The sequence below is a fragment of the Homarus americanus genome, unplaced genomic scaffold (genome assembly GCF_018991925.1).
Source record: "Homarus americanus isolate GMGI-L3 unplaced genomic scaffold, GMGI_Hamer_2.0 scaffold39675, whole genome shotgun sequence".
Lineage (NCBI taxonomy): Eukaryota > Metazoa > Arthropoda > Malacostraca > Decapoda > Nephropidae > Homarus > Homarus americanus.
The window spans coordinates 10,858,182-10,885,538 of record NW_024736071.1 but is presented as its reverse complement, the minus strand read 5'-3'; the positions used below and the strand labels follow the sequence as shown (position 1 = coordinate 10,885,538).

The window sequence follows — 27,357 nt, the reverse complement described above, 5'->3', positions numbered from 1 at the left end:
ATGGATAAACCGACTGCCTCGAGTCACCTAGCCTAGGATGTTGGCGGCCACCCAGCCACCCACCCCCGGCCGGTCATCAGCTAGGCGGCCGCCCAAACACCCTCCCCTGGCCGGTCAATAGTTAGGTGACGCTAAGAATTCCTACTGGGTTCACATCCAGGACCCAAAGAGGTTATATGTGCGTGAGATTAGTAGAATTTGTGTTAATTATTAGAATTTGTTGGAGAAAACAGTGTGTTGAGAGTGTGTGTGTGTGTGTGTGTCGGGTTGGGGGAGACAGTGTGCCCACAACTAGTATGTGATCAGAGTTTAAATGACAGTCCGAAGGTTGAAAGCTTCTGCTGAAGAGCTGAAACTTAGAAGAGCTCTGAAAATTCCAATGTGGATTTTAGAATTTTCTTTGGGTAGTTACACATTTTTTCTTGAGTTCAGAGGTTGTGCTTGAGGTTCAAATTTTGTGTATAGGGTTCAGATATTCTGCCGGAGGTTCAAATTCTGTGTCTAGGGTTCCAAGGTTGTACTTGAAGTTCAAATTTTGTTTCCGAGGTTTAAAGTAGGCCTATGTGTCTGAGGTTAAATTTTGTCATAAGGTTAAAATTTTGTGCCTGGGGTTCAAAGTATATCCACGAGGTTCAAATAATGTGTGAGGTTCTAACTATGTATCTAAGGTTCAAAGAATGTGTCGGTCCTGAGGTTCAAAGGATGTGTCCAGTATTCAAAGTTTGGTCTGAGATTTAAAATAACTTGTCTAAGGATCAAATTTTGTGACTTGAGTTCTAAGTATGTGTAAAGTTCATAGTTTAGTCCTGAGGTTTAGCATATATATATATATATATATATATATATATATATATATATATATATATATATATATATACACACACACATATATATATATATATATATATATATATATATATATATATATATATATATATATATATATATATATATATATATATATATATATATATATATATATATATATATATATATATATATATATATATATATATATATATATATATATATATATATATGTGTGTGTGTGTGTGTCTACGGAATAAAAAAGAAGTGCCAAAATAAGTTAGTGCAATCAAAAGTTAAATTAACAAGCAAGTGAACACAAAGTAATAAATTGTAGACCTATCACACACCCAATATGATAAATTGATATATGAATACAATTGAGTTATCGTATACCATCCACTTAAACAAGATACTTCAGAATGATAGATAAAATAAACAGAATTTTGATCAAATTACATAGTTGATCAGCTTTCCCCAAATGTATCACCTGAAGATTAGACACCCCAGCCTATTTCACCTGATGCTTAAACAATCTTACGCTAACCTAACATAATCTAAGCTAATTTAATCTAACAGCCTAATTTAATAACCTAATCTAATGTGATCTAATTTAACCTAATTTAACCTTATCTACTATAGTCTAATGTATCCTAACCTAACTTAACCTAACGTAATTTACCAAACCTAGTCTAGTTTAACCTAACCCGACCCTATCTAAGCTAGTCTAATGTAACCCAACCCAACTTAAGCTAATCTAACTAACTTAACTTATCTAATGTAATCTAACCTAACATAACCCCAAGGAAGCCGAAGGAGTTTAATCATCAGGTGAAATATGCTGGGGTGTCTAGTCTTTAGGTATAATTTCTTACTTCCCGGGAACCTGTATATATAAAAACCTCCCTCTCTTGTGGTCTTATGCTGGAGAGGTCCTCTTGATTAGCGGATGGAGGAGAGGAGAATCCTGGTGTTCATCTCTGAAGGATGCCTTGGTCAGGAGACTGGAGTGGGGTGGGGTGTAGGCCAGTAGGGAGGGGGTGGAGCCAGCGGGCCGAGATAGGGTGGGTGCCGGCAGGCAGGAGTGGGGGCTAGCGAGCCGTTGTGGGGTGGAAGCTAGCAGCCACGGATGAGGTGCGGGCTATAGCAAGCTTGGGTTGGGTGGGAACCAGCAGACAGGAGTGAGGTGGGGGGCCAGCAGGCAGGGGAGGGGTGGGAGCCAGCTAGCACAGGTGAGATGGGTGCCAACAGGCAGTGGTTAGGTGGGGGCCAGCAGGCAGGGGTGAGGTGTGGGCCAGGAGGCAGGGATGAGGTAGGGGTGGGGAGCCAGCAGGCAAGTGTGGGGTGGAAGCCAGCCTGCAGGCAGGGGTGGGGTGGGGTCCAGCAGACAGAGGTGGGTGGGGGCCAGCCTGCAGGCAGGGTGGGGTGGGGTCCAGCAGACAGAGGTGGGGTGGGGCCAGCCAGCAGGTAGGGGTGAGGTGGAGCCAGCAGACAGAGGTGGGGTGGGGCCAGCCTGCAGGCAGGGGTGGGGTGGGGTCCAGCAGACAGAGGTGGGGTGGGGGCCAGCCTGCAGGCAGGTGGGGTGGGGTCCAGCAGACAGAGGTGGGGTGGGGGCCAGCCTGCAGACAGGGGTGGGGTGGCAGCCAGCAGGCAGGGGTGGGGTGGCAGCCAGCAGGCAGGGGTGGGACGGGGGGCCAGTGGATACGTGGGTCAATCGGTCAGTCAGCGGTACTGCTTATTACCGGGATGTGGGTTCGTGTCCGTCTGTGTGTGTACATATGTGTGTTCCTATTCATACATACAGGTTAGTTGGGTTGAATGTATTGTACACATAAGTCATAAGTTTTAGGGATAATCGTCCAATTAAACCTGAAAACTTAACGGACTGTCTTGCGAATGAGGATAATAAATTTTTGTTATAATCTATGAAAATTATTGTTTGTATGTTCAAATGACTTTGTTATATGTAAGATTGTATAATGGCTCTTGAGTGCATATCTGTTCTAATTTAAAAAAACTTCCCAAATATTATAAAATTATCGTCGTGTCGTAGTTACTCCTGAAACGCGGCAGGTGACCCCGTTTCAATATGCTCACATGTATGTACAATACTGGACGTGTATTTGCAATTAAGATTGATTCTCTATTTGTGTTTGTAGTTATACTCAGGAACTTTAGCATATTTGTCTCACTTTACAATATATTAGTCTTAGAATCATACTACTGTGTATGCGTTGTTAGGGGTGCTAGTCGTCCTAGGTAACTTATCTATGGCGCTTCCTACCTGCCCTCCATTTTTTTCTTGTTCACTCAAGACGATATTAAATTCATCAACTTTTTAAAATCCGTATAGAGACTTCACAGCTTCGTTATACTGCAGACGCGTTCATTTACAACCTCGTCCCTTGTGGCCAGCTACCAATAATATTATTCCTCGTGTGTGGATCAATCACCGGGTTGTGAAGACGGAGGTCCAGCAGGAATCAGAATTCAGTTCATTCCGGCTACACTGTACTCAATGGGAGATGTGTTCTACCATGTCTGTATACCATAAACACCTGACTAAAGTGTGGATTCAGAGGGTGGGATGCACAGTACCCACTTTGGTATAAAGGCACCCCTACAGGTAGGGTTATGGTGTGTCCTGGTGGGGGTGAGGGTGAAGCAGAAGTATCGGTTTGTCTACCAATAACCCTTCACTGTACGGTAACGGTACTTGAAAGCGGGCTCATGAGGCCTCCCTCCACCAGATAGTCCCGTGTTGAACTTGTCACCGACGGACTCAATAGCCGAGGCTGACACGCCTCGAGACCCTTATAGTACCGCAGTCATTACTCCCAAGTTATTACTTGACTGTGAACTCACCTAACAGCGGTCCTTACTTCCGGCTGTACTGAACTGCTTGTTATGATTTAATGTTGTGTGTAGCAGAGGTGGGGGGGGGGGGAAGCAAATACTTCCTCCTTAGCATTGATGGTGATCTTGACCCCCAAAAATATAACTTTCTCTCCGTCAGACGGGGACATCCCTCCCACACGTAGACGCTCCTTAACCTTTGAGCCTTCCTCACACATCCTAACACTTGTCTGAGTCAGCCTTTGGTTAATCGATGAATCTGTGACTTATTACTGTTTATGGTTGGCTGGAATCGTGACTCAGCAGCACAATGCCTTCATGAGTCGCATTACACATGAATATAAATATTCATGATATTTCGGATCTCACGAACAATAGGAACCTCCGCTTATCTCGCCTGATGATCAAACACCTTTAGACGTTTCCAGGAGATGATGAAGTAACATGTTAATAATCTTTATGGATACTAATTATTATTATACTAAGCAGACTCCATCGATATGCTTTATTGGTTAAAGAAAATTAATGATACTAGTAGGTTGGTAGAGCAGCTGTACATTACACGTGAGCCAAGACAAGTGAAATATAGTAATTATTATTGTCTTGCTTCACACATAGTATATACGTCATGCATCATCATAACGTGTTCTGTTCATTGCATAGAGTTACTTAATAGTTGATGCATTGATAGGTAAAACATTTTTGGTGTAATTTTAGTAAATATGTAGTTGTCATATGAAGTAAAATCAACAAGACTATCAGATCTAGAACAAGGCCATTTCCCTGAATCTCGCGACACAGAGCGTCAACATTACCCCGTCTGACATATAGTGGAATATAGAACACATTATAAATTCTTTAAGATTGAAGTCCCAAGTGTTAGACGAGATTGTTCTACCGTTTTGCTACTTGGAGAATTCGTATCTCTCTTGACAAGTTGCTTGAGGTGCCATGATGTGGTGTATCGGCCCATATCTATATTGTACCGTATATACATATCTCAGTATCTACATGTTGCCTGGTAACCTCTGACATGTGAAGAACTCTTAAATCGTGTGGAATAGGCTGTTAATAGACTGTGTTCAGGGGATTCTCTACTCCCTCGGAAATAATTGACACTACCCAAGAAGCCTCTGCAGTTTGATGAAGAAGTTGTGTGTTTAAACTTTAATCCTTACTGAAACTTAAACAGAAAGCTTGATACTTGTACAAAAAATGTAGAGCAGAATACAGAAATGTTTTTTAAAAAGAAGGAAAAGTTTACTTTTTTTCATAGTTTATGGCTTCGCCCTCCCGAATCACTGCCAGGTACCAGAGAGTGATCAGCTGTTCCTCCCTCACACGCCGCCATGCTGGGTAATTCACATTCTTACGTCCTCACCTGCCACTTGTCTACCTGTCAACATTGATACAAAAATTTCTTCCTTCTGCATTGAGAGGAATCGTGTCTAGGCAGATGTTGTAGTGTGTTGCGGTGGCAGGTGTGATAATGTTATTGTGATGGTATGTGTGGTAGTGATGTTAGGATGGCAGGTGTGGTAGTGATGTTAGGATAGCAGGTGGGGTAGTTGATGTTTGCATGGCAGGTGTGCTAGTGATGTTAGGATGGCAGATGTAATGGCGCTATGGTGGCAGGTGTGGTAATGTTGTGATGGCAAGTGTGGTAGTGATGTTAGGATGGCAGATGTAATGGTGCTATGGTGGCAGGTGTGGTAATGTAAAAATCTCGTCAGCAAGTTATATACAGTATATTAACTTGAGTCAACCTTCTGAGAGTTGTAAGTGTCTTTAGTGGCACCTGGTAATATACTGGGAGGTGGACAACAACTACACAGCTTAGTCTACACTCTGGTACACAGGGAATACAAGGGGTAAGACCACCCTAGTTCTGTACACAGGAATTATGGTCTTGTGATACAGAATTCTCCAAAGTCGTTCAAAATTTTAATTATTACTTGGATGAAATATATGTGTGGAGTGGAGGAGACTTATGGTTTGTGGCCTAAAACAAACACCTAGGTTATTGGGGTTTAGGACTGCGAAGAGAAATCATGGGTGGTGGCCCCTGGAGGTCCTGTGTTATTCCTCAATTGTCCTGAGCTGAAAGTAATCAATAAAGGCTCACCAGTAGACATAGACATTAATATATGCAACCTTAATCAGTTTCAAGTTTGTAAGTACAGTTGTGTACTTTATTCTTGTGTTCATTGTTTATAGTGTTAGTCCTTGTAGACAGAACTTTTTATGGACATTAGTCAGAGATTTTGTCCGAGTGGTGCCGGAGACTCTCCATAGTATGTTAGTAAATTAATTACAGATATACAAGATTATTGTGGATTTTTCCTTAATGCACAGTTGACGATTGAGGTAAAAGAGGCTGCAGTGATTGTTGGTTTTATTTAGTATATACTGAGTGTATTTATACCAGCTTAAGTGGTAAGCATCGATAATGCCAAGGAAGGTAGTATTTTGTTCTCGTTTAAGAATTGTATTCCCAGTGCCCAGAGGCCAGTGAGTTGCATTAACTAATGCAGAATTCATGACGTCCCTTTAATATGAACGAGAATCTACATGGCTGGCATAAAGTTATTGTCATCAGAAAGTATAATGAATTTGGCAGTTGTGCTGGCGTTAACTGTGTACGTTATATACCACAAAGAGAATCCTGGAGCCTCGTGAGACACTATTCATTATAGACAAGTATTTCCTGTTTGTGAAGTATATTGTGAAACACTTGGTGGCGTTTAGGTGGTAAGAGAGTGAGTACAGTAGTTTATGGTGTACAGGCTTTAGAGAGGTTTAAGAATATTTCAACTGTAGCTACTGGTTAGTATCAAATGGGTTTAAATACAGTATAGGGCCCAATCGATGGCCTTCTTGCTCTGGAACAACACTGTGAGTATACTATTGTTATTAGAAAAGGATACTTGTCTATTACAGGTTGGACATTTGTTATTCTCAATTGGTTCAGGACAATATCAGCCGGAAAAGATGAGTTGCAGAAGTGTAGCAGAACAGATCAGTAATGGAGACACAACCTTAAATGGTGCGCATCGGAATACTGTTATTACCCGCGTCTGCAACTTGGAACCGCGTCCTTGCATCTTTTAGTTCTTCTTCAGAGACAGTAGGGACGATCAGTGTTTTAACTTGTCAGCTATGAAGTTCGATATACCATCACAGAGCTCAGTAATATTTTATACAGGGCGATTATCAACATTAATAAAGTATCGTACGTATTGAAGTGTCCATCTGTGTTTGAGTTTGGATTAAATTGACAGGTTTCAAATAAAACCTCCTCCGCCATGTACAGTACATCTGCTGTTGTCTGTGTAGTATTCTAATTTAGTTTTACACCAGTCACGTATGAGTTCTGTGAGCCTGAGTCATTTTGTCGAGTACAGTACTTGGAAAAGCCTCACCAAAGATAAAGTTTTCTTTATTTTTTTTCTGATATCAGTTGTTATTTAAAGTTTTGAGTTTGCATTATTTATATTATTTACTTTGAGAGGGAAGAATTTATTAGAAGAGTCGTTTATTATTGTGAAGAACTGACAACACCTCTAGCTGGAGTTATTTGTGGCGTAGACAAGACCCTTAAATAACACTTTATAGGTTGCTGCCGTCCTAGTTTTGTCTATATTGTATTATTATTTTATATACATTTTAAAGCCCCCATATCAATGTTGAGTGCGATAAACACAGGGAAGTGATCAGAGACTGCTGTAAGTGTTGTAAAGATAATTGTGTGGCCATATATGATCGATAGTAGTGGCAGAAGTAACAGTTATTCCAGTAGGGTCTTGTTGATTGTCTTAAAGCAGAGTATGGGTGGCAGCCAACAAGAAAGTCTTTACATTTCACAGTTGTGCCTGATTCAAATTTCAGGGGTGAAGACGAGAGAGTGTGGCAGGAAGGTATCACGACCAACATCTGAAAGGTGTGTGGCCTTCACATGAATAATGGGAATGAAACATAGGGTTTGGGAGACACAGGGGAAATATATAATTTCAATATCATCGGAAGAATGATCCTGATTAAGGCGCAGCAGTAGCTCGGAGTCACTTAAAAGGGAAATAAGGAAGTTCAGGCGAAGGATTATTACTGACAAACTTGGTACAACTTACACACTTGGGTTGCTTGGTATGTCTTGGCTGTGGCCTTTACCATGAGAGATAATCAGCGTTTAGTGAGGCTGGAGAGCAGCGCTGGTGACCATTTCGTTGTTGGAGAGGAATGTTGGTGTTGCAACTGGTGCCCTCTCTGGCTGACCTCGTTAGGGCAGTGAGGGGACTATGTCGGGGTCAGGGGGAGGAAAGGCAGGCAATTAAGAGGGAGGGCAGACCGTCTGTTTATGCCCCACTCCAGGCATAGATAGTGGAGGAGTAGGAGGAAAAGGAGGCCTGGGGTTGGCCCCCTCTCACTTTTCGGGCGAGGTTCTCCAACGACCAAAGTCCGATAAATAAAGGTGGTTTATTTTCCGTCTCTTGGTAGATGGTGTCCCTAGTCTGTTGGTGTGAGTTTACAGTGATGTCCCGTGGGCGTAGGCTGGAAGATTTACCCTTGTGTTGCCCCACGTGTTGCACTCGCTCAACATTGGGGTCAGTATTGTCGTGTTCCTCCTGCGCTCTGATGAACCTAAGATTATTTCTTCTTAGTTGGTCGTCCACTTAATCAACTTAGTATGTTGTTTACCTCAACTACAGTTCTTGTTGTTTATTGTCCTGTATGATCTCTGGTAACTTCTTTTCTCTCTAGTTACCGTGGACGTTAGTCTTTTTAGATCCTTTTTAAAGTATTTCCGCTGGAGTTCAAGAAGGGAATTAGCAGGAGCTTTTCCACCCTTCTTACCCATACCGAGTGTGAAGGACAACAAGTGAATTACATTTGGTAGCAACAAATAGATGGGGGAGGGTGTAAGGGGAGGTGAACTGTATTGTGTCTAGTGGTGGCTGGACGAGAGGGACTACTGTGACTCTTGAAACACCTTCACTCTGGTACAACACACTGATGCTTCACTCTGCTACAACACACTGATGCTTCACTCTGGTACAACACACTGATGCTTCACTCTGGTACAACACACTGATGCTTCACTCTGGTACAACACACTGATGCTTCACTCTGCTACAACACACTGATGCTTCACTCTGGTACAACACACTGATGCTTCACTCTGGTACAACACACTGATGCTTCACTCTGGTACAACACACTGATGCTTCACTCTGGTACAACACACTGATGCTTCACTCTGGTACAACACACTGATGCTTCACTCTGCTACAACACACTGATACTTCACTCTGGTACAACACACTGATGCTTCACTCTGGTACAACACACTGATGCTTCACTGCTACAACACAGTGATGCTTCACTCTGATACAACGCACTAATGTTTCACTCTGCTATACACATTGATGTTTCAGTCTGATACACACAGGTGTGGTGGTGTGGTGGTGGTGGTAATGGCGGTAGGTGTGGTGGTGGTAGTAGCGGCGAGAGTGAATGGTGGTGGTGGTGGTGGTAGGTGTGGTGGTGGCGACGGTGTGGTGGTGGTGGTGGTGGCAGGTGTGGTGGTGGTGGTGACAGGTGTGGTGGTGGTGGCAGCAGGTGTGTGGTGGTGGCGGCAGGTGCGTGGTGGTAATGGTGGCAGGTGTGGTGGTGGTGGTGGCGTGGGTGTGGTGGTGGTGGTAGTGGCGTGTGTGGTGTGGTGGTGGCGGTGGCAGGTGTGGTGGTAGTCGCGGCGTGTGTGGTGGTGGTGGCGGCGGCAGGTGTGGTGGTGGTGATCACTGACCCCCCGCCACTCAGCTTACAGTATACAAGACAACAACCTCGGCCTCGTCCCGTATCTAAGCCTCTTAATTTTCGTTGTTTTGCTTAAATTCTCTTAAAGTTAAAATACTGACACAGATGCTGTAGACACGTAAGGCGTCAAGGATCTGTTAAGATTTCTAATGAACATTACAGTAAATCTGATACCGAATAACATTAGATATAAACTTAGACACACATTAAGGTGTGGAGTCACGGAAGTATCGTTAGAGGGAAGTTGTTACCCAAGACCATGACGCCCAGTTAACAATGATATTACAAAGAAATTCTTTAATGGCAATTCATTCACATGCTGCATACTTTAGTCAGGAGCACACACACACACACGCACACACACACACACACAGGGCCTGGGGGGGGGGGGAGCAAACACCAGTTATTTATCAGTACAGGTGTGGCCATAACACCCATCCTTAACTAGGAGCCACAGTCACACGCTATTAAAGTACACACATAAAATATACACGTATTTAATCAAGTAACACCTTGCGGCACTGGGTTTCGTCTAATGCATGTAGTTTCAATAATTCCCTTTGTTATTCTTCATCGCTGGTAGTTACACTCGACAAGATATGTGGCCTAAATCCTCTTTTCCAGTGTCGGATACCACAGAGCCGCAGGCCCTCACAAGTACTTGCTCACAAGTACATGTACAGTGTATGGTCTTCGCCCCCAGTCTGCGTCTGTTAGGCTGATACGTTGGGGGAAGATTTTTCTAGCTTGATGATATAAAGGCAGTTATGGTATTATTAAGAGATCATCATATATGAGATAATTTGTAATTTAACTGCGGTGGTGTGAGTAAATCCCTCAATGTGTGGCGAATTGTCTGAACTACATAGTGACCATTTTAGCGTAGGAATTGTTACGAACCCCTCCACCCCGCACTACGAACCACGCCATCTATGGTCCTGATCTACCTACCCAGCACCACGAGCAACGCCATCTAGGGACGAGACACGAGTATGACTCGTCTTAGTTACCACTCCAAGGTTTCCCTTCTCCCTATCCTGGTTGTTGCGTCACCTCCTCAGTCTTCTTTGTCAGCTCCAATTCGAGGAGAGAGCACTTGGCTCTGGGAAGTGACCACAGGATCATCTATCCTCTAAACCTACGTGCAGTGACTACCTACCGTCTTCTACAATACTCAGCCTTACTCGTCAGCCATCTCAGCTCCTCACTTAAGTACTAGTATCTTGTATTAATTTCCCCACGTCCACTTGCTTCGAGATTGTTTTATGTTTATTAATATGTATATACTGTTAATGTTTAGGTTAAGTTTGGTTAAGGGTAATTTATAAGCTGAATATTTTGTTAAAGGATTTATGGTACTTTATTATATACAACGAAAACTCGCATCCTTTGTCTACCCTTTTATAGTCCGATTGTCTTTGTTTTTTTTATTGTTGTTACCTGTTGGGATCTGGGTAGACGTATAACTATATTCTAAATCCCCAACTCGTAACAGAATCTATAAGTAGAGTGGTTGACCTTGGAGGTAGTGAGTGGACGTTCCTGTACTTTCAGACACGGCTTAGTTTAGTTAACTTTTACTTCACCCTCTTCGTTACTAATCGGTCTGTTAGCTGCTTGGGCATTCGGTCACATCTGTTACACACTGTTGGCAAACACTGGCTATAATGGTTGCCATATACTGTAGGCGTATACTGTTTGGTAGACAGTTATTTTGATTTAATATATGTAATGTGTCAAAAAGTTTTGTATTAGACTTTAAAGAACACGAAGTTATGTATGGAAGGGACATTTTATTTTTAATTTATCAGGCAAGTAACATAACAATACAGTACATCGTTGGAAATATTTGTAAAATATATAGTTATCGATGTAGACATAAAACGAGTCAGAATCAAGGAAGTCAGTCGTTATGAAGGTGACAGTTTTGGCAGCACAATAACACTCATAACGTGAAGACGAGTAGCATGAAAAACGACGTCCGGTTCTTCGTATGGAGGACGTTTGTGCCAGGGTGGTTAGGACGTTTGAGCCATGGATCAAAGTAATACAAATAACATCTAACCTAACCTAACCTGAAGGTTCCTGGCTGGAAGGTTCCCAGGGGTATTAAGGGGATTATAATTTACAGTCCGGTAATGTTTTGTCCATGGCCCAAACGTCCACCCTACACACAGCTCGTGTTTCAAACGTCCGGGGTTTGTGGCCCATATAGCCCAATACAAACCAAGGTCTATAGAAGCCCAAACGTCCGAGTACCGGTTCTTCAGTGATGGTGACGCTGCGGGAGGGGCGGAGTAATACAAAAACTTGAAGATGTTAAAGTTCGTATGTCTATGGGAAAGGGTCGCGGAAAAGGGACGTGATTGCTGCCCGTATCATCATTGGGTATGACTGCTTGGGAGATTGGTATCCCCGCATCCCTGCGCAACGCTCTTGTGCATTATGCAGAAGACCCGACAGCCGCACCCTTATCCACTACCTCCTAAGATGTCCCTACACACAACGCTTCCGTGACGCCTGCTGGACCACCACTCCACGACCCCCTGACGGAGACACGATGATCCTCCCCATACTGGCCAGATACTATGTAAATAATATTGATAATGTGTAAAGGAATATCCTTCCTTCCTTAGGCTTTAGTAAGCCCCTTTATAATATTTATACTGTATATACTTGTGACACTTGCCAGATGCTTCTGGTGTTATTGTACAGGGGTACCTAGTGACAGCACTAGGATCCCGCTTCCTCTATCTAGGAATAAACTATTGAAATTGAATTGAATTGATGTTAAAGTGTCTCAGCTGTTATACTGTTTGTAATGACGACAGTGGGTTTATCATTGAGATGAAAGTCACTTTATATTGAATAACACTGGAGCTATTAATTCTGATGTTCATTATGATAAAAGGAAATACCTGAACATACAATATCTCACGAGTGGTAACATACTGTAACTTAATTTAGAACTTAATGTTTCTTGTGTTCTTTATGAAAAAAAATTGAAGTGATTAGACCAATACGTATAACTGTTAAGCAAAAGTTCTTGTTGTGTCAAGTAAACGTGACATAAAACGACAGACATGTGGGTGTGGGAGCTGTGTACAGCAGGCAGGTCGGCCGTGCACGCTCCACTGTGGTCTCTAGCACTCAAAGGTTGTTGATGATACAGTAACTCAGTGATGGAGGTAAGTGAGGTGTGGTGGAGGATGTAGCTCGTTACCCTCCCTCGGTTAGGTTAACGAGTTAAAGTGAGTACTATAGTCCATGGTGGTAATTTACGCACTCACTGCACTGTTAAGGTTTGTTAGGTACAATGATCTAATTAGTTGTATAATGTGTTGCTTAACTCACGGACTACTCTTCCGATGTCAATTATTCTTCGCTCATTAATTCATGACGTATTGGGACATACTACAGAACATCCACAGGTCTTGTGGCCACCAAGGCTGTTGTAACTGTAAAAGTGTCGACACAGTTTTTTCTACTGAATGTTCTCAAATGCAAAAGGAAACATACATTACCACAAAATGCCACAATTTTGTCTGAACTCAAAATCATAAATAGTGAAATCGTGAACCTTTGTGAATAAAGTGATAATTTTGGAGGTGGGTGTGTCATGGGGAGGTACAGTAAGGGGGATAGTAACACTGGCGCCATATTCAACATTGGACAGTGAAGGTCGCAGTTAAGAACAGACAGACTGCTCGAACGGCTAGTAAGCTGACTGGTGGATGGTGGGGGACATTATGGGATATACTCTATATATATATACACCAGACTTTTAGTGGACAATAGTTCAACATTGTCAGTGCTAAAACCAGACAACAGTGATATTATATGAACATGTAATTTGATACAGAAACACCTCAATACTAAAGACAGGTACAGGTACACCGAAAGCCGTAGGTAATGGACGTAGGCGCAGGAGAGAGGAGGGACTGGTGTGGGTCGTCCGTGCCCACCTGTACCCTCTCAGACTACCCTCCCTCTGGCGGTGGGTGAGAGTAGGTAGAGTGGGCAGGGGCGGTATGTGGGTCAGGAACACGGCGGTCATACCTGGGTGGTGTGGTCCTGCCCCTCCCCCACCACCACCTCCAACACGCACCACTTTTTAGTGACCATCCCTCGGGTATTTATAGAATTTGTGCTAGTGGTTTGTGCCCTGACTTTAACACCAGGTGCTAAAACTTTGCCATTTAGGTGACATTGTATCTGGTGTTAAGTAAGAGGTAGCCCTACGTCCAGGAGGTGAAACGATGTGGCGCTGACGTGTGTTTATTTGGCTCCTCAGCTGGCTGTAGATGGTAAATGTTACACGCTAGACACAAATCGTCCGAGGGTCGGCAGTTTATCTCCCTGGCAGAGAGCTAATACTCGCTCAAAGGTGGGAGGAGTGGAGCCGGGGACACTGTTTTAGCGGCAGTTCGATCCTGGAACCTTGGAATCCAAGGTCACTTGTACCGCTGTTCCACGACGTGCTGGTGCTAAAGCTAACCTTTAAATATCACTGGCACGCGACAGTGAAGGTATAATATAAATGTTGCCAGTCCTCTGTGTTGAGAGTTGACCTCAACAACATTATTGATGTTAAAAGTCTGTCTCCAATACATCGCCAATATTTGACGTTTTAACAGGAATATAACAAGGGACGACTGTAGGAAGGGATGGGGGCATAGCTGACAAGTTAATTTGATTAAAGTACAGTATAGTTATAGCAGTCTATACTTTTTTCCGAAGCACCGCCTTAGTGACAGGAACTTCTGCTGCTTCACCATTGTTCAGTTAATATCATTCATTGTGACGGAACTTTCTCTGGCTAAAGTCAGTAACATGTGCGTGAGACGTGCGAGGCCTTGGTGGCGTGTAGTAATGGTGACCGGAAACAAGTCACAACTTTAGCTAGGTTTGGTTAGGTTCGACTTTTTCTGCAACTTTTCATTCAAACTATTTCTGTTTTACAGGCTAACACGGCCGGTAAAACAGATAGAGTTTGAATGAAAATTTGCTGCACAGTTCTAAGGAGTTCAGCATTTACTTAATGAAAAGATATCTAGACAAAATAATTGTCAGGTTTAAATCATTTTATTTCTATTTCTTAAGTGTCATTTATTTTAGTGAATTCCGTATTACAGCTACTGTATATAATCAGTTAAGATAGAGTGATAAGGGCTGGTCCTCACTCTTAAGTTTATTGTATGATTCATAATTATAATTTAAGCTACAAACAATGAATATAAATTTATATCAAAATACAATACAGAACATTAACATCTAGTCGCTGCATTACAAAGATAGGGTAAGTTTTGTAATACCGTAGTATATTCTGAGGTCTGTTTTTTGTGTTATTGATAATGATGGTAAATGGTAATAATATGCTGGCGAAGAAAAATATTGAACATACATTAGGTAATCACAAACAAAAGGATAAAGTACATTATTACAAGTGGTAATTAACACAGGTAGACGGGCCACACTACCTCCACCATTGAAAGATAACAATAATTCACCCCCATCAAATATAATTATACCCATGATTAAATTTGCTATCCAATTTTTATTTTTTTATTATAACCACCTTGACTAAAACACTTGTAGTTAAGTTGTAATGTACAGTACTTAGATTATGTGTATGAATAAGAAAAATTCTGGTTATCGGAAAAACCCACATTTCGTGTTTATTATTCAGTGTCCTTGAGTAGAGTTGCCTTCACCGTGGTTTTACGATCTGACTCCTTGGGGTGAAGTGGATTCTCTCACAATAAATTTAAGAGACAGTGCAGGGTATTTACACAGTTCTCACAACTTCTCCGTAACACCAACTGAATCTGACGCAGTTGGCAGCAAACGTGATGGAATACTGCTCTGTATATTATACCTGTAACATTTATAAATGAAAGAGGATCATACCGTTATCATGCTCCAACAGTGTTACAAGTTTATTGTCGTGACGCTCAAAACCTTCACGTCATCTGATCAATTTTGTGCTATTCCTCATAGGCAATGAATGATATGATGACTGTCGCATCTTAGTGATTTTACTAATTCACGGGGATGTTGTGCTTAACATTCTTATTCAGACAAAGACCAGCAACTTGGTGCAGCATATTGTCGTATTTTACTTCTCACTCTCGTGGGTAAAGTGTGAAGTTCCTCACTGGTTGTGTAAAAAAAAAAATCGTTTCGTTTACAAAATTTCATCAAGGATGATGTTCTTTGTCTTCAGGTTATGGACCAATATCTTTCACCGGGATGTTAGTAAAATTAATCTGAGAGAGTTGGGCCCGAGGCCCTCGTATATATATGTTAAGAATTCTGACAGGTTAGTACTGGCTCTTTGAATATCGCGCAACCTCATTACCTTTTATTCACTTCTCTTTCATCATTCTCTTCTCCCTCTCGAAAGAAAGAATAACAAATATATCTGATATTTTTACGAATTTGTGAAGTTAAATGCACAACATCCACGAAGACTGTACCAGTTAGTGGTCATCTTGACTCGTGTTTACCATTTACCACAAGGGGGCAACGCTCCGTCGACGATTACATTCCTCTCACTGGTATGTGCACGACACATACTAAGCAGGTACGGGCTATCATGTTGGTTACGGCTTGTGTTGAAGGTAAGACTGTGGTCAGCATACTTTAATATGATTCACTGCACCACACCAGCAGCTGAAGCCGCCTAGGTCCGGCTCATACTGTATGAAGGTTGTCCTTCCCCGTCACAACGTCACATCGACCTTCAAGGGGGATTACACTTCCTCACAGTGAGTCAATCGGTCAACAAATGCATTGATAGCGTTTGATGAAGCAACTCAAAATACAAAGAGGATGGCAGACAGACGGAGAAAGAGACAAGAGAAGCAGGCATATAGACAGACGTAGATAATGATAGAAAGATGAGTCAGCGGTAGTGAGCGGTTGACACAACATTGCCAGCCTCGCCGTATGTTGCTCGTCAACCACAAATTGAGCTGATTGAACCTTGAGATGAGGTGACGTCATCGTGTGAGTGTTGGCCGAGGCAGTATATGTAGCAGTGTTACAAGTGGAGATGGTGGTAGGCAGTGTTACAATTGGTGACGGAAGTTCAAAGATTAGGGGGTTTATATTTAGTAGGAGCAGTTGTGGTGGTGCTAATGATGGTACTAGTAATAATGCTAAGAGTGGCAGTATAGTGGTAACAGTAGTAGTAGTTGTAAAATAGTAGCAGTAATAGTAGTTATAACAGAAGTAACAGTATACACTAAGCAGCCGAGGGGATATAATATTTGCTTTCTGTCCTCGGGGTCTATGGTTCTCGCCCGGGGCACCCCCAGTTGGCCCAGTTGTGAATTAATAATTATAATCTTTAATAATTGTGGAAGAGATTACGGTTGAGTACAGGTCCTCAATGTCTCCTTGTGTACTAAAGGCTACTCAGTGTGCTGTATCCGTAGGGCCTCTTGTGGGACCCAATTTCAATAAATAATAGAAAACATAATAAACATAATTGTTTAAAGCTGTAACAATCGTGGCAACGGACTGGCGCCAGCACCCATGGCGGCGGTAGATGACAAACACTAACACGGCCCAATGAGCTGAAGCAAGGACGCATCATTAATTTTGCTGCCTGGTCCGTTTTTTTTTTGCGGCGATAATTAAGTTCAAGTATAACCTGGAGGAACAATGCTTCACTGACAGAACTGTAAGGCAGCTCACTATTCGTATGTACAGTAGAAGAAAGAACCTGTAAATTCATGTAATGTTGACTTACACAGTATATTTAAATCTATGAAATAGTAATAATATGTTGTACCTAAGCGAAGACAGCTGCAGTAGCCTACACATCACATTCTCAAGATAAGCAACGTCAACTTTCTATTGTTCGCCTCGGGGTGTGGCGGCGGCTCCTCTCTAACGCCCGTATTATCAAACATCTTCCCTTGAAGAGGGTCATCGTGTTTCAACTCGAGTTTTAAATTAAATGGGCCCTGAGGGACACCGCAGTACAGTACTTAACGGGGTGGTGTGGCGGTAAAATTAACTAACCTTAAACAAGTATAAACAGTAAATTTGGGGTAATTTACTCAGTTATTTATACTTCTCCTGGTAAATTAATCCCATCTGACTAAAGCTCGCTGTGGGCTCTAAAATATAAGAACAGGAACAACCTGATAATCGTCCGCTAAGTATCATGAGACAGCAGAAAAGTTTTTGTTTCATGAAGTGAGAAGCCTCGTTAACTTGTATTAACTCACCGGTCAAGGTTCTCCTCGTCCATTAAGAAAAAGAAAACGAATATTGAAGATTTCCGGGACTAATCTTGTGTAATGAGCAGTTTTGAGCACATCATCTAGACCCCCGTACCTCTCTTAGTGACCATCTCCACTAGTACTGACCATCTCCACTAGTACTGACCATCTCCACTGGTACTAACCATCTCCACTGGTACTAACCATCTACACTGGTAATAACCATCTCCACTAGTACTGACCATCTCCATTGGTACCAACCATCTCCACTAGTACTGACCATCTCCACTGGTACTAACCATCTCCACTAGTACTAACCATCTCCACTAGTACTGACTATCTCCACTGGTACTAACCATCTCCACTAGTACTAACCATCTCCACTAGTACTGACCATCTCCACTAGTACTGACTATCTCCACTGGTACTAACCATCTCCACTAGTACTAACCATCTCCACTAGTACTGACCATCTCCACTAGTACTGACCATCTCCTCTAGTACTGACCATCTCCACTAGTACTGACCATCTCCTCTAGTACTAACCATCTCCACTAGTACTAACCATCTCCACTGGTACTAACCATCTCCACTAGTACTAACCATCTCCACTAGTACTAACACTATCTCCACTGGTACTAACCATCTCCACTGGTACTAACCATCTCCACTAGTACTAACCATCTCCACTGGTACTAACCATCTCCACTAGTACTGACCATCTCCACTAGTACCGACCATCTCCACTGGTACCGACCATCTCCACTATTACTAACCATCTTCACTAGTACTAACCATCTCCACTAGTACTAACCATCTCCACTAGTACTAACCATCTCCACTAGTACTGACCATCTCCACTGGTACACCATCTCACTAGTACTAACCATCTCCATTAGTACTGACCATCTCCACTAGTACTGACCTCCACTAGTACTAACCATCTCCACCAGTACTGACCATCTCCACTAGTACCTCGACCATCTCCACTAGTACTGACCATCTCCACTAGTAGACCATCTCCACTAGTACTGACCATCTCCACTAGTACTAACCATCTCCACTAGTACTGACCATCCCCACTAGTACTGACCATCTCCACTAGTACAACCATCTCCACCAGTACTGACCATCTCCACTAGTACTGACCATCTCCACTAGTACTGACCATCTCCACTAGTACTGACCATCTCCACTAGTACTAACTATCTCCACTGGTACCAACCATCTCCACTAGTACTGACCATCTCCACTAGTACTGACCATCTCCACTAGTACTAAACCATCTCCACCAGTACTGACCATCTCCACTAGTACGACCATCTCCACCAGTACTGACCATCTCCACTATACCGACCATCTCCACTAGTACTGACCATCTCCACCAGTACTGACCATCTCCACTAGTACTGACCATCTCCACCAGTACTGACCACAGACGACCATCTCCACCAGTATACCATCTCCACAGTACTGACCATCTCCAAGTACATCTCCACTAGTACCGACCATCTCCACTAGTACTGACCATCTCCACCAGTACTGACCATCTCCACTAGTACTTAAACCATCTCCACCAGTACTGACCATCTCCACTAGTACTGACCATCTCCACTAGTACTGACCATCTCCACTAGTACTGACCATCTCCACTAGTACTGACCATCTCCACTAGTACTAACCATCTCCACTAGTACTAACCATCTCCACTAGTACTGACCATCTCCACTAGTACTGACCATCTCCACTGGTACTAACCATCTCCACTGGTACTAACCATCTACACTGGTAATAACCATCTCCACTAGTACTGACCATCTCCATTGGTACCAACCATCTCCACTAGTACTGACCATCTCCACTGGTACTAACCATCTCCACTAGTACTAACCATCTCCACTAGTACTGACTATCTCCACTGGTACTAACCATCTCCACTAGTACTAACCATCTCCACTAGTACTGACCATCTCCACTAGTACTGACTATCTCCACTGGTACTAACCATCTCCACTAGTACCATCTCCACTACTGACCATCTCCAGTACTGCATCTCCACTAATGTACTCCTCTGGTACTAACCATCTCCACTACTAACCATCTCACTAGTACTAACCATCTCCACTAGTACTAACTATCTCCACTGGTACTAACCATCTCCACTAGTACTAACCATCTCCACTAGTACTAACCATCTCCACTGGTACTAACCATCTCCACTAGTACTGACCATCTCCACTAGTACTAACTATCTCCACTGGTACTAACCATCTCCACTGGTACTGACCATCTCCACTAGTACTAACCATCTTCACTAGTACTAACCATCTCCACTAGTACTAACCATCTCCACTAGTACTGACCATCTCCACTAGTACTGACCATCTCCACTAGTACTAACCATCTCCACTAGTACTGACCATCTCCACTAGTACAGTACCATCTCACTAGTACTGACCATCTCCACAAGTACTGACCATCTCCACTCCACTAGTACTGACCATCTCCACTAGTACTGACCATCTCCACTAGTGACCATCTCCACTAGTACTGACCATCTCCCTAGTGCTGTACTATCTCCACTAGTACTGACCATCTCCACTAGTACTGACCATCTCCTCTAGTACTAACCATCTCCACTAGTACTGACCATCTCCACTAGTACTACCATCTCCACTAGTACTGACCATCTCCACTAGTACTAACCATCTCCACTAGTACTGACCATCTCCACTAGTACTGACCATCTCCACTAGTACTGACCATCTTCACTAGTACTGACCATCTCCACTAGTACTAACCATCTCCACTAGTACTAACCATCTCCACTAGTACTGACCATCTCCTCTAGTACTGACCATCTCCACTAGTATTGACCATCTCCTCTAGTACTGACCATCTCCACTAGTACTGACCATCTCCACTAGTACTGACCATCTCCTCTAGTACTAACCATCTCCACTAGTACTGACCATCTCCACTAGTACTGACCATCTCCTCTAGTACTGACCATCTCCACTAGTACTGACCATCTCCACTAGTACTGACCATCTCCACTAGTACTGACTATCTCCACTAGTACTGACCATCTCCACTAGTACTGACTATCTCCACTAGTACTGACTATCTCCACTAGTACTGACCATCTCCACTAGTACTGACCATCTCCTCGACGGTTACATTCAGTTTATTGCTGATTATTGTTTGGTTTGTTAAGTCTATGTCTACGTCTTATCATATGTAATGGGGATATCTTTACCTGTGTTAAACCTTCCAGATCCTTGGGGGATGAATTAAACTGTACTGTACTAAAATTTCCATTACACGTTGGAGGAAAGTTTACCTTCTAATTCTACATCTCCTTGACTGTCATTTTCTGAAAAAGGCTTCTCTGTGATTCCCTCTTGCCAGCCATGGTCTAAATACCTGCCAGCGAGGATCTGACTCGTGCGGCGCTTCTGGGCGTAAAATAATTTCCTGGCCTTCCAAGCTGGCACAGATTTCTCCCCGTCAACACACACACTCGACGAGCCACTGACCTGTCCCACAACCAGCTCTGCTAATCGAGTTAAACTTTTCTATACTTGTTGGTATGATCCATAAGTGTGTATACCTTTGTATAGGACTCTTTTCCGACTTGTTTTTGACACGTGCAGTGAGAGGGTGTTAAAGTGTGGTGCCAGGTGTGTGTAGTGGGAGGGTGTTAAAGTGTGGTGCCAGGTGTGTGTAGTGGGAGGGTGTTAAAGTGTGGTGCCAGGTGTGTGTAGTGGGAGGGTGTTAAAGTGTGGTGCCAGGTGTGTGTAGTGGGAGGGTGTTAAAGTGTGGTGCCAGGTGTGTGTAGTGGGAGGGTGTTAGAGTGTGGTGCCAGGTGTGTGTAGTGGGAGAAGGAGTGCCAGGTTCCCCACAAGACAGGGAAGATAGGCATCAAGGTCCTTCAGGCTGGCTTATCTGATGGGCCGCTATTATCTGAGCTGAGAGTATCTTGTTGTTGGTTCCCACGCCCCACCCCCTCAAACACACACACACACACTTCCTCTCTCTCTCTCTCTCTCTCTCTCTCTCTCTCTCTCTCTCTCTCCATCTAACTCGTGCCATCTGTTAACTAGTGTCAAGTGGTAGTACAGTACTTGTATCAAATGGTGGTACTTGTGCCAGTAGGTAATACTCGTGGCAATTGGTAGGTAATTTTTGTATCAAGTGGTAGTACTCGTGTCAAATGGTGATAATTTTGTCAAGTGGTAGTTGTTGTGTTAAATGGCAGTACTCGTGTCAAATGATAGTACTTGTGTCCAGTGGTAGTTCTCGTGTTAAGTGGTAGTATTAGTGTCTAGTGGTAGTACTCGTGTCAAGTAGTAGCATCTCTGTGGGTGAAGTTGTGGTACTTGGGATAACTGATGTTAGCCTTGGATTGTGCTGTACATTTGCCCTCTCCTCTCACCCTCTCCATGCCTCTCTCACGTGTCTCTCCATGCCTCACCTCCATGCTCACCCTCTCTCACATGCCTCCCCTCACCCTCCGCGCCTCTCTCCATGCCTCACCCTCTCCATGCCTCTCTCACGTGTCTCTCCATGCCTCACCTCTCTCACCCTCTCCATGCCTCTCTCACGTGTCTCTCCATGCCTCTCTCACGTGTCTCTCCATGCCTCACCTCTCTCACCCTCTCTCTCCTACCCTCTGTCTTCCTCATCAGTCTCAACTTCCTTTCGATTTTTAGTTGAATGTTGGCGGTGGCAGGTAACGGGGTCCCGGTGTGTGTTTCCTGGTGTACAAGCAGCACGCACACACGTCCATACGCTCACTACCAAATGCATTCATTCCTACACACGCCTGCATGTATACAATCGCGTTCTCCCACACATGTGTATGTATGTATGTATGTATGTATGTATGTATGTATGTACGTACGTACGTATGTATGTATGTATGTGAAGCAGTGTCAAACACACAAGACAACATAGGAGTGTTGGTGTCCGTCAGTAGTGCCGCGCCTCCGTGCACCAGTCTAGCGGACCACTGTCGGTGTACTTGGCATTAACACCAGCAGGAAAATGGATCTATTAAACACATCTAAACAGTACTAGTGCAGCTCTTACTGTAGACCTTCAGCCACCATGTTGTAATTCACGGAGATTCTCTGGGTGAATTCTTCCCTTTAGTGGTGCTGTGGTGTGAGAACGAATCTAACTGGCAGGTGCACCACACACAAGGGGGTCTCTCTCTATCTCTAATTATGTATAAAATTAATAATATTAATATAGGATGCTGTAGAATGAATGGATTAATCAATAATAATGATAAGATGATAATAGTTTGAAACTGAAAAAAAATAGGAAAAAAATGGTGTGCAGTATAGAAGAGCAACACTATAGTGTATGGTGTTTAAATTTAGCAACGTTTAAACTCTTAATGTACAATCACTTCACTGTCTTGGTATCTAAATGTTGTAGCATTTTAATAACTAGATATAACAATAGTATAGTGTCTTGTGTCTAAATACATCAACTTTTTAAGGGGTAAATATGTATCTCAATATGACACTTATTGTCCAATGTCTCAATAATGCAGTAGCTAAAATTCTCAATGCAGTAAAATTCTAATAACTAAACATAGCAATGTTTTGTCTTATGTTTAGATATTGCAACATGCGTTTGGTGTGTAAATAGCTCAAGACTCCACAGGGGCGTGTCACCTAGATATTGCAGTTATGTTGTACCTCACACAGAGATCATCACAGGTCTTGGGTCAGCTCGTCCTGGAGGCGGTATATATATTTTCCTATGAAAGTTTGTGGCTCTATCGACCTCGTCTGTGTTATTAAAGGAATCTGTATAGCTGTACCAAAAAAAAAACGGCGGACAGGTGTGTGTGTGTGTGTGTGTGTGTGTGTGTGTGTGTGTGTGTACTACTAAGGACTTTCACTCTATTCTGACCACACCCACGTAAGAATGAATATAACGGCCTGCAAAAAATGGTAAGTCATTCTTTATTTTTTTTTGCCTTTTATCCTGTTTTCTTTGTTGTGAGTTGTAGGTGGGAGGAGTCAGAGTTGTAACTTATAGGGGGATAATAAAAGATTGTAAAGATGACTTTGTTTTGTATCTCAATGGTGACCAACTGATTATATGAATGAGTCTCTCTCTCTCTCTCTCTCTCTCTCTCTCTCTCACAGTTAGATAGTGTGTGTGTGTTTCTAAGTGTACGTGTGAACCCGCAGGTGTGTGTTTGTGTACAGGAGGTGCTTCGTGGTTGTGTGTGTTCACGTGTTTGCCGACCTGTTGGTTGAGGGTGAGGCGAGTCGTCCCGGGGCTGGCTGGTAGTGGGGCGCTACACCTTCACTGCGCTGGGGGCCTCAGCTACACAATCAGGCTGGACTATGATAGATAGATAGATAGATAGATAGATAGATAGATATATAGATAGATAGATAGATAGATATTCTGATGAACAGTAAGTTGATTCGACCAAAAATGTGATAATCCTAATTTGCATCCGGATCAGTGTTTAGATGTATGTACGGTCACCTCTACACATTTATTTACACAGGTGTAGTTTGAGTACATGCGAATCCATATATAGGGGTATACAAACCAATAAATCTTTGGTACTTCATGTGTACAAACGGATATTGTACACACAAATTTACACACTTGCGCATTACTTAGTAAATCTAATGCACACACACACACACACACACACACACACACAGAGTTGTTTACCTTATGTAACAGGTAGTTACATAATGGAGCACCAATATTAATAACAAAATAGTAACGTTTGTTTTCCTTTTTTCCAGGTGAGACCCTCCACACTGTTGCCAATATTATTTCGTCACAGGTTGGTAATACTTCTGAATACACTTTAGGAGCATTTGAAGGTGTGTAGATGGTAACTTTGTGCCTGACACTAGCGCTAACTGTTAAAGTTGGTAATATTGTGGCTAGTACCTGTGTCTTGGTGTAAGGACTGTAGTTGGTAACACTGCGACTGACACACGTGGTCAGCAGCATCAGATGGCGGTGGTGGCCACACAGGAGACACAGTAGGCGTGGTGGTAACTAGTGACTGGACCAAGGAGAGTGATTGGCATCAGTGGTGAGGTACACAGATAGCAGAGCTGGGTGCGACCACACGAACAAAGGGAGGAGTGAGAGACAGAGCTGGGAACACTGGAGAGGCAAGTAGAAAGTGAGTGAGGCTGAGACAAACACAACAGAATATCTGCCTCAGGTAAAGAGAGACTCAAGTTGTGACCTGGTCTGCCCTAACACAACAAGATCTTGTTAGCCTTGCGTGATCATAACCTCCGCTTAAACTAGCAGTTTAGGACAGCATAATTTAACTCCCTAATTTTACCCAGACCGAACTCATGGCAACTTGTTAAGGTTCTAAATCAGCTTAACTTACAGTCGTGGAAATGTGTTCCTACACCTCCTGTGGTAACCCGTGTCTCCAAACGGCAGCGTCACAGTAGTAGTATCACTGTTTATGAAAGAATAGGTATTGGTCATGTGACGACTGACGTGATTGGTGGATAGGTTTGCTATAGGTCGGTGGTGTTCAACCTTTTTGCTTGAGTGGGTCACATTACAAAGACAACTGTGTGATGAGGGCTGCACGTTGGCCATATGAATAAGCGTACTAATTAATATACACATTACTAACATTGATTTTTAAGTATTAACCATTATTGTAAACTTAAAGAAGGAATCATAATCAGAACACCTCTTACAGAAATCACTGGCTTTATTGCCAAATTAATCAAAATTTTGTTATACTGAACAAATCAAGTAGATCACTATATCATAATAGTATATGTTTATATTTAGTTTCTATAAAATATTCTGTAATATTAATAAGTTTCTTCTATTTGCCGAGAGTTACATTTTTTAAACCCACTGCCTGAGGGCCGCATTGAGCACCCTTGCTATAGGTCATATACGAGTAGGTTGGCCGTCTGGAGACACGGGCTACACAGGGAGGAACACATTTCCGCAATGTAACACAGATCATATAACGGTTATTGAATTAGATACAACTTATCTTTTATATCAGAACAATCTGTCATAATATAAACATAGTCCAATCCAATTAAACTTAATCGATCTCAACTTTAACTTTTACGATTTGTAGACTGCAGTGCACCGCACTTTCTAGTACAGTCCATTTTGAATGATCCTGTGTCGTGAAAATACCGAGCCTTTCAGCTCTGCCAACAACATAACATGTTATGGGGAAGTGTTGTGTCTTCTACTCTGTGTTAAACATTACACCAGATGCATCGTGTAGCACCTTGTACAGATTAGTGTCACACTACACCCTTTCTTCATTTTATTACATTATATTTGTGTTTTTTGAAGGATTTCAACCTACCTACAACAGGTATTAGTGGTCACTGCATGAGTCCCTCTGGATGGCTCAGTGGTTGAAGGTGTCACTTGTTATTAATGTCTAAATACTAAAGTGGAAACTATGAGTTTGTTTGGGTGTGTCAACTCTCATTCTGCTAATTCACGTCCGTCTGTATCCAAAAAGTTGCTGTGTCACTGCAGTGAAAAATATAACCTACTTCTAATATGCTGAAGAAGGGAGATGAAAGTGAATTAGCTATCGTTGAATATGATACTTGACTTTATCTGCACCCCTAAGTTGTGTCGTGTAATAGCTATTATATACTACAGTAAGTGAGGGGCTCATCTTGTGCACCGTTATCCCCGTCTATCACACTTTGGAAATATTCGCTTGTGATGTGTCATCTCTCTGCATTTAAACTCACACTCTCAGACGTCCAATCTTAATGGCGTGCAGCGTGGTGAACAGTGCAAGTTTTGTCACCAAGTTTCACTCTGCCACATGGCGAGAGGCTCTATTTACTACACAAGTATTCTGCACTTGTTCACGTTTAGCCTCCCCTATCTTTCTGAGTCGTAAGTTCTACTCCACCAAGTTAGCGAATGTGATATTCTTATTTTGTGAGTTTTTTTAAATCGTTAATATTCAATCTTTGCTTTATTTTTCGTTTAATATTATCACAGGGCGACACATTTCATCCACAAGTTTAATCATTAATAGAGCTTTGATTTGCTGTTACTTTTTCGCCTCAGTCTTTGATAACTTCAACACGCTATGGTAGTGAACTTAGCACATTCTTGAGGTTCCTACTTTCATTTAATACACGTTTTTTGGTTCATTCACTTCACAAGTTTTTTTCGGTTCTCAGGAACTGGGGAAAGTGGCAGCCAGTGTATACCGCCAGTCGCCAGCTTTAGTTTCTTGTTGATGGTGTGAGTCACACGGTCCGCCGAGTTAAATGTACCATTGTCCGACGATGTTTATGAGCTCCGTAACCTTCCATATATTAAGGAGAATGCCGTAGGAGTAATGTCTTTATGAATTCCGTAGTTGTAGTGTCTGCGGGGGATGCCTGTGTGCATTCCGTGACCAGTGCGTCATAAGGACGAATGCCTGTACGATCCTCATGGTCACAGTCTTGAGGCGAAGGTTTTTATGAGCCCCACGGTCACGAAGGCTTCGGAGGAAGTCCAAGTTAGCTCCGTGACCACCGTGTTAAGGATGAAGGACTGAGTGTGTCATGGATACAGGTTCTTGTGGTGAATAATTTTTATGGTTTCTACAGTCACGAAAACT

General features: G+C 42.7%; 1 protein-coding gene across 1 annotated transcript in view; it reads left to right on the top strand.

Annotated features, from left to right (window-relative positions):
- The window catches only part of LOC121871703 (unconventional myosin-XV-like), a 176,799-nt gene that overhangs the window by 577 nt on the left and 148,865 nt on the right, over window positions 1-27,357 (top strand). The gene's annotated exons all lie outside the window — the stretch shown is intronic.